The sequence below is a fragment of the Macrobrachium nipponense genome, chromosome 15, assembly GCF_015104395.2.
Source record: "Macrobrachium nipponense isolate FS-2020 chromosome 15, ASM1510439v2, whole genome shotgun sequence".
Lineage (NCBI taxonomy): Eukaryota > Metazoa > Arthropoda > Malacostraca > Decapoda > Palaemonidae > Macrobrachium > Macrobrachium nipponense.
In genome coordinates this window covers 72,485,744-72,498,922 of record NC_087208.1, presented here as the reverse complement: position 1 = coordinate 72,498,922, position 13,179 = coordinate 72,485,744, and positions in this window count along the sequence as shown.

Below are 13,179 nucleotides of genomic sequence, written 5' to 3'. Positions count from 1 at the left end.
ATTTAAATTAACAATCAAGATATAACATTGCATTGTGTATATTAATGAGGGTACAGAAATGATTTTAACTTACTGTAATGGTCAATGATGGATTCATTATCATGAATAACGAATTTGCTCTCCCTAGTCTAGATGGTTTGAGATCTGGCATTAGCATGGTGTCCCTTTCACTATTTTCATCCAAAGAACACTATAGGAAATACTTCCGTATCATCAGATATGCATATCCTAAATATGAATTTCCCCAAATGAACTTTAAGATAAGTGATCAAGGTTCGGAGATCCCGATAACTTCTTGGAAATCACTGGACCAGGTCTTGCCCATATGACCACTTGATCTGAGCTAACATGACTCAACTCAACTCTGTGGAGCTGTGACTAGACTGAGCGACTGACCAATGTTGGCCGACACCAAAACATTCAGCCAACACTTACAAACTAATACATGAAATAACTGAACACTAAGGTTTTCATAACTAAATATAAATATAGCAAAACATAATATCTTTCTTTCATAAAATACACATTTCCAATTACTTAAATGAGGAAAATATGGTAAAAACATGCTACAAATAGTGGTAAAACAACCTCCCTTGCCGAAGTTTCAATATATTCCCCAGGGAGAAAAACTCATATCTACAGTATTGACAATAGTCCTCTTATCAATGCCTTCCTGGCTTCTGCAGCTATCTGAGCAGACTTTCTGCTCCGGTGGGTGCTTGGTTGAATATCCTCTTTCACAGGATCAACTTTTTCTATCTCCTGCCACAGTTCTAGGGGGGTATAACTTAACTATAGGTTTCATGAGCTGGCTATGAGCCAATTCTTAAAGTAACCACTCTTAGGGCTTGTCTCGCCCCATATGTAACTCGACCACTTGGTCCAACTTCCACTTGCTCCTTGGTCCCTCATCGTGAATGAGGACTACTTTTTCCTATCCTGGGTCAAGAGCTATACATCATTCCTACTCGATGGGTCTCTCTTAGCGCTGTCAAATACTCTCTCTCCCATCTATTCCACAGGTTGTCACACAACCTGTACACATACAGTAATCTATTCCAGGCAAACTCTCTCCATCCAGAGGTAGGGTCACCAGAGATCTCTTCACAATTTACTGCTTCTCTTGGGAAAGACTTATGTTTTCTCCCAAGAATCAAATGGTTATTTATAAGGGTTGAAATTTCCAACTGATTCAAATCCCCAGGCGTGTAACTTAATGGTCTATCATTAATGATCCCTTCCAGCTCCACTTATACACAGGTCAGTTACACAGGTCAGTTCTTCAAAACTGGCCCACAATCTTTTTTAGGCATGACTTCAGACGTCCTGTAAGCCTTTCCCATTTAGTACCAAACCATAGTGCTCTCGGTGAAATGAACTTCCAGTTACCCTGTATCTCCAACTGTTCATTTACCCTGGGATTCTCCAACATGGTTCTAAGATGTTCTGATGCCACTACAAACATAGTGGCGTTGTCACTCAACATGAGTGCTAGGAAACCTCTTCTGCTGCAGAATTTTCTAAAACTCACAAGGAACGAGTCACAGGACTGGTTATCAACTACTTCCACATGTATGCCTCTGGGTATCGAGCATGTAAATAGATATTATTATTATTATTATTATTATTATTATTATTATTATTATTATTATTATTATTATTATTATTATTTATTTATTTATTTATTTATTTAAGCAGCCATTTCCGACTACGTCTAATCGGCTGCTTAAGATAAAATCTGTTGAAAATTCTACATTAAATAAAATATATCTTTACAGTCATTTAGTTTAAATAATAAATAAATGAAACATTACTATACACTTATAAAATAAATGTGTATGAATGAAATTATATATATATATATATATATATATATATATATATATATATATATATATATATATATATATATTTTAATAGATCAGTATCTGTTAAAAATCTAAAAATCTTGCAAACATTTGAGTCATCATCTCCTAGAATGTCCTGCATTCTAGGAGATGATCCAAAGTATTTATGTCTAATATGTGAATATTTAGAGCATTCAATTAAAATGTGTTTTACAGTTATTCTGGTTTGACAGGTATCACATTCTGGAGGAGGTTGATTAGACATAAGAAAGCCATAGGTTAACCTTGTGTGCCCATTACGCAGCCTGCACAAAGAAACCTCATGGTTTCTCTGCTCCTGTAAAGACTTCTTAAAAGGGATCAAGTAGTCTTTATCCCTCTAAGTTTGTTATTTTCAAGTGATAACCATTGGTCTCCCCATATTTTATCTAAAATAAATTTAAAATAATTTTTAGCGTCCTTATAATATGTTTTGTACATTTTATTTTTATCAATTAATGCTGCTTTCTTTGATATACATAAGCCTTCTTAAGGCTCTGTCCATTTCCCTTAACCCTTAATGCACCTGTGGTATTAAAAGGTTGCTTACATTGCACCTTGATCTAAGGTAATGGAGGCATCACATTGGGCCTATATGGCTTTACTTGCATTCTCCTACAAGTAACACAATGGTGTAATACATATACTATTTGTTAACTGTCTAATCTGTGGGATCCAGAATTCCTGCCTGACACTCGCCACAGCTGCACTTACACCCATATGAGCATTAGCATCATGATGTTCTTTAATAGTTACCTGAGTAACATAGTTACTCTACGGCAATAGTATTGGAAATTTAGCTGTTTCAGGTCACTGCACATGTTCTAGTCTGCCCTTACACCTTATTACCCCGTTGTCCTGATAAAGATTTAATTGGTGTAAGAAAGCTACTCTTAAGTTTTATTGTTCCTTTCATCAAACTCTCGTATTCCTCTTGGAAAATTTGGTTGAACTCCTACATTTATTAAAAAATCATAGGATCCATGCTGTGGTCCTATAGGCCCTTTTAACCTTGATGGATCTTTCTTAATTCAGCAAGTTTGTCCCCTACAGTAATGACCACAATGCTCCCTTCCCTACCCTGTACAAGTGATTCACACACCTATGACCTATCTATTGGCCAAGGGGATTTTTTTTAACCAAGGGGGTCCCTCCCACCAGAAAGAACTATCCCAGATTATTTCTGTCCCTTTCCCACGTGTCAACTAGTCACTAGGATTATCATTTGTAGGCACAGGACAAGTCAACCTCTGGAATTAAAGAGTTTAGTTTTTGTACTCCCCCTCTCCTAGGCTAGCATTCCTAGGAAAGGAAATATCAAGACATTTCTGCAAGTCTTCAGATAACTCGACCCATTGCTTTTGTAATAGGTCTGGGAGTTTATCATCCCAATCCAACAGTTGCTTCCACAAATTCTACGAGTATATCCTTGCCCTAACAGTAACAGGTAGAAGTACTCCCATTGGATTGTAAATTTGTGCAACCATTCTCAACACTTCTCTCTTAGTCTGACAAGACTTATATATCCTAGTAGGATGTAATACAATCTTGTATCTCATCTAGCTAAGCAGCAAAGATCACATGTATATGTTTATTTGTAAAATTTCCTGGTCTTTACATCGATATATAATTCATCAATGGATGTCCATTATGTCCTTTGTTATTACATTTTATTGACTGCTAAGAAACACAAATTCTTCTCTATCTGTGTGCAAGTTGTGGGTCCTGGGGGTCAGACACTCTGTTTCCGTCCGCCCGCTGCTAAGTATATCACTTGCCCAGGTAATAAATCATCAGTACCCAGTCCTGTTTCATTGAGACCTCACAACTGGTGACCCGAGGAGTGACGGTAAACAGCGATTATGGCATCGCTATGGCCGTGCTTACCTTCAGAAGCCTTTAACAGAACCATACGGCGACAAAGTTTAGGCTTCTGAAAGCTCCTTCCTCGGACTAATTATTGCGTGCCTTCCCAGGTACGTTATGGCATGTTCGAATGGTTTGGACCTGTCATTCACGATCCACATTGATCATATTCAGAAAGTCATTAACAGAACCACACAGCGTATAGTTTTGACTTCTGACGAACACCATTAGCGGACTAAATACAGCATTTAATTCGTGTTTTGGTGTGAGAGTCAAAATGCCAGACTCAGAACCCGAAAATCAAATCAAGTACCTACAGATTCACTGTATCTCCCTCTCGTCTTCGAAAACCGTAATAACTCAGGTGATAAAGCTGCCTCCATTCTCGCAGCAAAACATTGCATCATGGTTCCTGTGAGCCGATGTACATTTCCGCCTAGCCAAGGTCATGGATGAAGAAATCAAAGCATACATCACCATGACGATGCTGCCTGAGGAAGTGTTTAATAAAATTATACCTTGGCTAGATGTGTAGCCAGAAAAGACCGAATACAAAGGATGCCTGGGATGAACTATGAGGTCTCCTGATGCTGCCAAACTGCGACGAATCGAGCAAAAGAAGATCAGCCTATTACAAGAAATATTCCTGCGGCGCCTTCCTCAGGAGGCGAGGGAACAAATCATGGGTGTCAATTTTCTGGCACAACACGGTCCCTGCTGGTGGCATCAGTGGTAAATGCTTGTAGACACAGGTGCCATGCAGTCGGTCCTCTCCGCCACCGAGAGAGGACTGCAAACCGTCTGCCCAATGCCGCTGCTGCAGAACCCAGACACGCAGAATATCCATTCTGGGTCATTGTGCAAATGGCTCTTTGTCATCGTGGATGTTGGGTTCCCTCTACTGGGTGCCAATTTTCTGGCACAACACGGTCCCTGCTGGTGGTATCAGTGGTAAATGCCTTCTAGACATCGGAACATGCTGATCCCACCAGCTCGCTGGCGGCCCAGGAATGCCCGCTGTATGTGCTGCCACGTCGTCCAAATACAGCGCCCTCCTGCACGAATTCCTAGACATCTTACAGCCGGAGCTATACCAGGTGCAGGAACACATGCCAAGCACGGCATCTAGCACCACATCACCACCACGGGCCCACCGATACATATCTAGTTTTGCTGCCTGCCATCCAAGAAGCTCCAGGCTGCTGAACAAGCATTCGCAGAAATGGAGAGAATGGGTATTTGCAAGAAGGCATCAAGCCCATGGGCGTCCCCCCTCCACATGATGAAGAAGCCAGATGGTTCCCGGAGGCCCCGTGGGGACTATCATCGATTAAACCTGGTGACAACGCCTGACCATTACCCCCTGCCAAACATGCAAGATCTAACAGGAGCCCTACACGGTGCCAAAATATTTACTAAAATGGATCTAGTTGAATCTTGTTTTCAAGTGCCAGTACATCCCGACAACGTTCTGAAGACGGCCATCATCACGCTGTTTGGAACATGCACCTCCTACTCCACCTTCGGCCTCAGGAACGCCGGGGCCACATTCGAATGACTGATGGACACCATCGTGGGGGACCTACCCTTCTGCATCTGCTATGTGGATGATATTCTGATCCTCTCCAGGTCCCCGGAAGAGTACCTGGGACATGTCCAGGCTGTGTTGAAAGGGCTTCAGGAGAATGGGTTGATTGTCAGATTCGACGAGTGTTCCTTCGACATAGAGAATGTGGACTTCCTGGGACACAAGGTCTCCCCAACAGGCCAGGCATCCGCCCCATGGCCTCCAACTTCCCTATACCGAAGACGATAAAGTCTCTGCAGGAGTTCCTCGGCATGGTCAACTATACTACCCCGCATCATGTATCCCCTGACCAAGGTGCTGAAGGGGAAACCAAAGACACTGACTAGGGAAACGCCGCAGCAGAGGGCACTCAAGTAGTTGAAGGCAGCCCTTGCCAGAGCCACCACCCTAGCCTACCACCCCTCTGAGACTTGCTACCGATGCCAGCAACATCACCTGCAGAGCTGTACTGGAGCAGATAGTGGACATGTCCCAACACCCACTCGCCTTTTTCAGCCACAATTTGAAGCCACCTGAGACCTGCCACAGTGCATTCGACCGGGAACTCCTGGCAATCTACCAGGCCACGCGACACTTCAAATACCTCCTAAACGGCAGCCCCTTCACCATCCTGATAGACCATAAGCCTTTGATACATGCTTTCATGAAGGCTGGGGACATGTGGACAGCAAGACAGCACCAGCACTGGGCCACTATATCCGAATTCGGGTACACCATCACCTAGTTGCCGACGCCCTGTAGAGGATTGAAATAAATTCAGTCCACCTGGGCATTGATTACAAGGACCTGGCGGAGGAACAAGCTGTAGACCCAAAATGCCAGCTTACCACACAGCACTCACTGCGCTGAAGTGGAAGGACGTGCCAGTAGGAGAGTAGGGAGCAACACTTCTCTGTGATACCAGCACAGGCTGCCCCCGCCCCCTGATACCTGCATCACGAAGGAAGCAGGTATTCAATATCATCCATGGGCTCTCCCATCCATCAGGATGTACAACAACGTGCCTGATGACTGAGAAGTTCGTGTGGCATGGGATAAAAAAGGACGTGTGGAGATGGGCAAAGAAATGCATACCGTGCCAGACAAGCAAGGTCACCTGGCATACAGAATCAGGCATCGGAGACTTTCCTCAACCACGAAGATGGTTTGAGCACATTTACGTAGACATTGTAGAACCTCTGCCACAATCGGGGGGTGCCTTCTAACAGTCATAGACCAGTCTATGAGATGGCCGGAAGTAACACTGATGGCAGAAGCATCTACAAGCGCCTGCTCAGAAGCCCTGCTATCAAGTTGGATAAGCCTTTTCAGTGTGCCGGACGACATCACTACAGACAGGGGCTCTGCATTCCTGTCATACCTCTGGGTCTTCCAGGCACGCCTGATGGGGACAACACTCCACAGCACGACATCATATAACCTGGCAGCCAGCAGAATGGTGGAAATAACCCACTGTTCATTAAAAGCGGCACAATGTACTGACGAAAATCAGAAGGTGCAGCTACCCTACGTCCTGCTAAGACTTCGAACAGTGCCAAAAGCAAATGGCAAAGAATCCCCTGCAGAAAAAGTCTTTGGGGAAGCACTGGCAGTACTGGGTGAATTCTTCCCCATGGAATCAGACAACCGAGATACGATTACGTGACTAAACAGCTAGTCCCAAATTAGCTGGTTCCAAAATAGCTAGTCCAAAAGAGCTAATTCCAAAATAGCTAGTATACCAGAACAGCTAATGTACCAAAATAGCTAGTCCCAAAATAGCTTGTCGAAGACAGCTATTTCCAAAACAAAAGTTGTTTCTTGGTTTCTCTTCAACAGTTGGCTTAATAGATTCTTTTGTGCACAGTATCTAGAATTATGAATGTTTCTAGGAGCATCACGAATCCCTAGGCTAACCACTAAACATTACTATTATTAATACCTTCCTGTCTTGCTACTGGGTTTAAAATTTCATTTTTTACTTTATTTACCAAGTCTGGATCATTATTGTGTACATCGATATTATTTTCTCTAATATAAAGGATAATGATGACTGGGGCATACATCTCTAGTCTGGCCAGCATTCCAGGATCCAGCAAATTATCACACCCCGCTCCTGATTTCCCAAAAGTGCGATAATATAAGGGCTGCTTTAGCCTCACATCACTCTAACTACAACATCCTGTCATAAAGTGACTTAGATGTTTTACAATGGGAGTGTCCTACAACAGCAACTCTTCACCCTATGTGAAATACATCTGGATAAGCTGTAACCATTTTCTCAAAAGCTATCTTCTCAAAAAAATTGGAAAGGGAGATTAAAATACTTACAGAGATACTAGCAGCAAAGGATTAGGCTTCCGTTAGGCTGAGCAATGATTGACAAATCGGTCTTACTACCGATCCAGCGATTCTCAAAATTTCACAAACGCAAACTACGCAAATCACTGATGCAATAATGAACCACAGTACAGTGAACCCCCCATTTCCATGGACTCTGATTCACGGACTCACATATTCATGGATTTCTCTCTGGAACATATACCCCCATAATTCACGGAAAATTGGCCTACTCCTGGTATTTTTCTATGAGAAATGTCCATAAATTCCATTTTTTTTTTATCAATTTCATCATAAAATGCACTTCTTGTAATGAAACTATTAAAAAAAATCAGGTATAAACATTTTTGGTGGGTTTTTCTTGAGTTTTACCCAACAAAATAGGCAGTTTTAAGCGTTTTATAGGAGTTTTAACCATGGAACTATAAACATGGAATGGACATAAGGAAAATCGCCGTGCACAGCATTTCACCATTGTAAAGGGTGGAAAGAGCTTTATGATGGCGCCACCCTTTGGTGTAGATAATCACTACTTTGATGTGATTTGCCTGACTGTGGGCATTTACTTGTTTTCTGCAAGGGGCAGTAATATTTAGTGTTACGAGTTCAGCTTTTGTACATTTAGCATAAAATGTTCTACAAATTCTGTAATTTAGTGGTAAGCCAGCCTGTATCACCATGCCCACCTCGCCATATTGGAGTGTAATCTGTTAATTTCCCATGGCAATATCTTGTCATCTATGACATTTGTGGCATTATGCTAAAGTAAATTTAGTAGGACACATTATTCAATCTAGTAATTTCGGTTTACATGATAATACATTTAAAACAGACCTAAAATTATTAGTATTAATAAGACTGACATTAATAAGTGACCTGTAAAAATAAATTATTTATATCAACAAGTGTGTTTTTGTAATAATGACTGAAAGAAGTAAGCAATAAACATAAGTCAACATAATTACAATTTAAGCCCATTGTGTCACTGTGATAGGGTTAATCCCTAGGTGACACAGACTGGATAGCAAGGTGATAAGACCTAGGTGTGCATAAAATGCAAAGTAGATTATAAAGACTTTGATACTTAGAAGGATATTAAATATAAGGGGTTCAACAGGCTTTAATAATAAAATTTATTACACAACCCCATGGCAAAGACATGAAATCACTCAGTCTCACCACATGCCATGCATGATTATTTCTGTTGTATGAGACATATACGTGCTTCATTGGGTTCATTTTAAAGTGCTTTTCAAGAGCTTTTAACCGATGATAAATTTATAAAAACTTATATTGAAAAATTTGGAACAGTGAGTAAAAAATTGAACCTAGGTAACATGCATATCTGGATATCTTTACTTAAAACACTGCAGCGCCGTATTTTCTACATAATTATATGCATTTATAAGGGATTTCCAAGAGCTTTCCAATAAGCCTATATTTATTAAAATCGGTGGAAAATTAAGGACGACAGCGTGAAAAAAACGTCTGCAAGGCTATGCTTAATTCAGTGCCAGCTCAACCTTTTCCTATGGCACCGTGACAATAACGTCAATACATTTATACGCGCATGCCCATTCCATGTTTATAGTTCCATGATTTCAACTATTAGCAGGTTCTAGCTATTCATGGGGGGTCTGGTACCTATACCCTGCAACTACAGGGGAACACTGTAATCCTGGTCACGGCACAATATTTAGTTCATCTTCATTTAAGTTCATTCTAATTTCCAAAATTGTACCTTAAGTACCCAAGGAAGTTGCAACTGTTTTATAAGTGCACCTAGAGGGAATGTGTGCAATGGATAGTGTAATTAGATTTCTGACATGCCGATTTCAAAGGGCCTCAATTTAATAAGTTGCATTTGTCCATAGTCGTCATGTCCATAGTAGTGCCAGAAGTCGAAGGTGCAAATGAGTGGTCTTTAGCTAAGCCAGGGTTGTCAACAGGAAGAGGAAGTAAGAGATCGTCACAATCCATGAGACATTAGTTTAAAAAATTCGTCCAGGTTAGCCCTATACCCACCATGAAGCCACATTTCAAGGATGTGACTCCCATAATAGGGCACTCTAGGCGTCCAACCTAGATATACACCTCCCACCCAGTGCCTAAGGGGTCGTCAGTCCATCGAGATCGGACCCAGGACTGGGTGTTGAGTTTAGCATAGACGTTTTCCCTCGCTTGAACACATCAGGTACTCCAGTTTTAAGGGCGAGGAGGAATGCCATCCAACCCCATCCTCCATCAAATCAAAAGCACTGTCAGAGCCTGGTCAGATTCATGTCAAAGGTTGTCTACAAAAACAATCCACATCGACGATAAAATAGAGAGGCTTGGATAAGAGATTTGAGAAAAAAGTGAGAGTAGAAGAGGGAGGAATTAAGAGTATGAGAGAAAGGGTTGTATGACGTTCCGTCAGGACCCAGGGCACCTGTGGGATTAGGATCACACTCCCACAGAAGCCAGGGTCCCTTATTCCCTCACCCTGTAAAGGAATCCTACTAGAGGGAGGGAACATAATAACATCTGACTCGAAGTTTAAGTCATAACAGATGCAGTGATTCCTGGTGAACCTGCAAAAATCTGATGAGGTGTGAGTCATATTGTCCACAAGATCAATTGACAAAGATCTTACCCAGAATATTATCTTTAAGACAGCTGGCAGATTTTGTGTAAAATTAAACACTAAAATTACAATATAAAAATATATAATAAAATTCACATTAAAATTAAAGAAATATACTAAGTTATCTGAAGCTAGGTAATAGTTCAAATGCTATACGAAATTTATGTATTTGCTGTTGTATTTTCTTTGAAATTAATTACCCAGGAAACAATAACAGTTCCATTAATTTTCACAATCCCAGTAAACTGATTTGGGTGCGAGTGTAAAATCAGTGATTCGATCAAGGCTGCAGTTTATAATTTTTAAAAAATCCTTAATCCATATTCCACACTCACCTCAATTTATCTCAGTAAAATTTACCTTACAGGCCAAAATGAAGGAAAATGCAATGCTTTTTCTGCCCTAGACAAGGAGAAAACAATATGGAGGGGGGTGGGGAGGAAAAAGAATATGGCATAGACCCAAAAGTATTGACAGAAGAAATTGACAGTGAAAATGGAAGCAGGAAAATATTTTGTGGCAGGATCACAAGCTAAAAAAACAAAAGCAAGTAAGACCTCCCCACATTTATGTTAACCACTCCTGGCTTACGAATTTCCCCCAGCCACACTTTCCCCTTTAAGTTACCTAATTACCAACAGGACACCTGGTTCAGCAAGGCAAAAAACACACTCTCAAACACATTTACTCATCAGGAAACTTGACACAATCAGGGCAAGAAGCTGTGCTTTCAACACGGTATGGCCGTCGAAAAACACTCCAGGAGCAACCCAAAATGCAACACCAACAAACACAACACCAACACTGTCACCAACAAACCACTCATCCAACACAAAAAAACAAACAAACAAGCACCAAGACCACACACCAATTCAGAAAAAAAAACCATAGAAGCACCAAGACTACACACCAACTCACAGACAAAAAAAAAAAAAAAGAAAAAAGAAAAACACCACAGAACTGGATTACTGAGTACCCTCATTGACTGACTGCTTCTGACTCCGACAGCCTTCACTGACTGACTGATTCACTGCTTCTCAACGAGCCTACACGCCTGCCAAACAAGCAGTTCACTCATCAACCACCCATTCATCATTCACACACACACACACACACACACACACACACTCTCTCTCTCTTTCTCTCTCTCACAAGCAACCCTTGAGGAAGTTGCCAAATGCAACCAATTCCTCAATTCCCCCATTTCCTCCCCTGTTACATTTGACAACATCCTCAAACAAACTCACAACATCCACAAGAAATAGCCCTCTTTAAAACCCAGGGATGTTCGGATACTGGCCCACTGGATCTTGTTCGTCGCAGAGTTATTCACTTCTTCCATAACACTTACATTCAAACTCACACTATCTCCCTCGCTACTGTCCTCCCGAATCCCATCTACTATCTCATTTACCCCTCCTAACTCTTACCCCAATATCTCCCGTATCTCTGCCACCAAATCACTCACCTTATCTATACTCTTGGCAAACTCCTGAAGCAACTCATCCATACTGCTAATCACTTCCCTACTACTTGGTTCTCCTCCTGTCAAAATCTCGCTTAACTCTGTCACCTCAAACCCACACACACACACACACACATCACGATCAGTCTCTGATAACCCCAACCTTGGCTTAATAATTCTCTCAAAATTCAACACATACTTACAGGGTGACATACCTATACTCTTTTGCAATGTGGCGTTGTACACCCATACCGAATGCCCAACATGCATATCCCAGTCATTATCACACTTACTCATCATTTGCAAATCTCAGTCAACGTCCTAACAGTCCTTTCAGCCAAACCATTTGCATTGGGCATATATGGAGTAGAATAAACATGCACAATACCCCATTCCCTCGACATTTCCTCAAATTCCCATCCCACAAACTCAGGCACATTATCACTCAACATTGTCACAGGCTTACACACACACATCGGCATCATCACTTGGCTCACCATTTGCACGACAGTCTCACTCCATTCTTGATGGGGACCGTATATGCAAATTTCCTCATGTGGTCCACCATCACATGTCCTCTCGCAGTCAATGGCAAAGAAACACAGTCAATCACAAGCATTTCAAACAGTTCTGTCATCTGCAGTCGCAACACAGGTGGACTCGCATGCATTCTCTGATACTTTCCCCTCTGATATTCTTCACAAGTAACGGCCACATCCACAAATCTTACTTAACCCAGGCGCAAATAATCTCTCTCTCATGCATTCCCACAACTTATTCTTCCCCATGTGCCCAAACCGATCATGGACCAACAGGCATATATACATACAGCTGAGTCACTGGGAAACACCGGCACATACACTCCCTTATCATGCATTCATCCCTGGTGCAAAAAGTACAATACATTTTTGCACACTACAAACCATCTTACAAAGCTCTTGTATACTTCCAACTCACACGGCCAATCTTCCACATGCACTCCTCACAAAATGCATCCTTGCAACTTACTTATCTCTAAGCAACTATTTTGCATTTCCTCAATCTCTTCCTCGCTCTGCAAATCATTCTTGCTTCTAGCAACATCAATCATACCCACAAAGTTCACCACAAACACACTGCTATTCTGAACCCTTGCTATCTACTACCCCCCCTTTCTAAGACCCCGTTCCCTATGTCTACACTCACATCATGCATCCTCAAAACACCTATCCCTATTAAAAAACAAGCCGGCATATCATCTTCCCCCATGACTATAAAGTTATGTACCACTTCCAATTTCCTTAACCTAACCTTCAGCTGTACCTCTTCCCATACTAAAACACTTCCCTATCCCAACCCATGTATTCTTATACTTGCGCTCTGCCTTTTCCCTCCCCAATAGCATCTCTCAATTTCACTTACCACTGACCCACTCACTAGGGAAACTTGC